Source organism: Hipposideros armiger, unplaced genomic scaffold (genome assembly GCF_001890085.2).
Source record: "Hipposideros armiger isolate ML-2016 unplaced genomic scaffold, ASM189008v1 scaffold_62, whole genome shotgun sequence".
Classification (NCBI taxonomy): Eukaryota; Metazoa; Chordata; class Mammalia; order Chiroptera; family Hipposideridae; genus Hipposideros; species Hipposideros armiger.
In genome coordinates, this window is record NW_017731412.1 from 1,716,767 (window position 1) to 1,718,940 (window position 2,174).

General features: G+C 51.2%; 1 protein-coding gene across 1 annotated transcript in view; it reads right to left on the reverse strand.

The window, feature by feature from the left end:
• The window catches only part of RASAL1 (RAS protein activator like 1), a 36,496-nt gene that overhangs the window by 15,745 nt on the left and 18,577 nt on the right, over window positions 1-2,174 (reverse strand). The window lies entirely within an intron of this gene.

Sequence of the window (2,174 nt, forward strand, 5' to 3'; positions counted from 1 at the left end):
TTCCCTTTCCCCCAATTCCCCAGCGCTGTTCCCCTCCCCCAACTCCCCAATAAAATCTTTAAAAAAAAAAAAAAGGGAGACAGGATTCAAACCCAGATCTATGATTTACGGTGATACTGAAGAGCAACAGGCCAGCTACTTCTCCATACATTTGTTTATTTAATACTAACCCCAGGAGGTATTATATCTCCATTTTACAGAGGAGGCAGCTGAAGCCCACAGAGGGACGGTTACGTAAGCAAGCCCACGCAGCTGTTAAGTGGCAGAGCCAAGGTTTGAGCCCAGGCAGGATTTGAACTCTCAGCTCTCCACCACACTCTCTTGCATTCAACACTAGCTACCGTGGAGTACTAATGTCAGGAACTAAGCCTGAACTATCACATTTAACCCTCAAACATCCCATGTAGATGCTATTATCTCCATGTTCCAGACAAGGAAACTGAAGCTTAGTAGCGATCCCAGTTTGGCTGGTTCCGGAGCCTATCCTGCATGCAGCCCCCAGCCCCAGCCTCTGCCCTCTACAAACTGTAAATTGTAGTGCCTGTCTGTGTGAGTCCCAGGCCTGGCCACCTGCAGGGAGGGCTGGTTCCCCCAGCTGCAGCAGAGGGAACTCAGGAAGAGGGTGTGGCTTCATCCTGGGTGCATCTGGCCCCCACAAACCACGCCCCACTCACCTCTCACACTTGCCTGGCTATATTTAGCCTGAGAGTGTGCTCCAGTGTTTATTTACGGGTTGTATTCACACATGAAATAATACCCTCCCTGGATGCATGCCAATTCCTGGGCCAGCTCTGCATTGACAGTGAGCCTGACCAGGGGCTAGGTACCTGGAGCTGCCCAGAGGGAGGGCCTCTACCCACACCCTGCTCGTCTGGAACCCTGAACTGCCCCCAAGGCCACCACCTACCACCCGCCATGTTCAAGAGTAATTTTAGCCTTAGACATCAGCCCATGACTTCCTCTTTTCTTAAGAAGGAGGAACAGGTGTCAGAGAGGAAGGGAATGGGGCTCCCCCCTGGGTTCCCCTGACCCCATCCACCCTCATGGGCCTGAGAAAGTCCCTGATCTCTGCCCACCGTGGGGGCTGAGAACTGGGGACACTTGGGTGTTCCTGATATATCGGTTCCCCCCACAAGGGCCAGGCTGTCTGGGGATTGGCCTCTCCTTCCCCTTTCCTCCTCCCGGCCACTGCCGTGTCCCGCTTAGCACCTCTGCTGGCAGCCCAGGCGAGAGCCCGGCAAAGTGGGGCAAAATCAAGCCACTTCTCAGTTTGGAGGCCACTCTGCAGCAGGGGCTGAGGGGGAGAAAGGAGAGACCCCAGCTGGGAGCCCAGAGGCCTCGGGGTGAGTCTAAAACCCTTGGTCAAGGCTGTTTACCTCTTTGGGCCTCAGTTTCCCCAGATGTAAACAGGAAGTGGGGAACCAAGGCTCCAGGGATGGGCCATGATATGTCCAACATTTCGATCTGAAATTTTTCTGGAGCGTGAACCCAAGCCCGCCTTTCTGTTACATCAGCACCAGGTAAGTTTGCCTCATTTGATGTCATTCGTAAGCAAGAACAATGACGGCCACTCGGAAGGTGTGCTCAGCATCAAACCCGGGGGTCTCAGACTGGTAACCTGCAGGCCAGTCCAGCTGCACGTGTGTAATGATTGGCTCAAAGTGTTATTTTGTTGTTGGGGTTTTTTTTTCCTTTTCTGGGTTTTTGTTTGTTTGTTTTTGCTTTTGTTTTTGGGGTTTGTTTCTTTTTTTAGGTTAGTGCCAACATTTTTTAAATGAGGGCTCTCACATAAAATCAAGAATGTGGCTTAAAAAAAACAAAACTATGACGATCTAGCCCTCCTCCACGAGGGTCAGACTTAGTGTCTGAAGCTGCCCCTTTTAGACACGCTGTGGGGTTCCAGTTTGCCACAGTCCCTACCACTCCCTACTGCCCAATACGTCAGTGGCTTTGTTTGCTTTCTTCACCTGCCTCAGCCCTGCAGCATCTAAGTTTTCAACTTTACTTTGGGTATTGGCTACTGAACACCTCTCTCTCTCTCTCTTTCTCTCTCTCTCTCTCTCTTTCTCTCTCTCTCTCTCTCTGTCTCTCTCATACACACACACACGCGCACACACACACACACAGCTGGAATTTAAGAAGCACTCACTTTGTGCCACACCATTATTATTTGG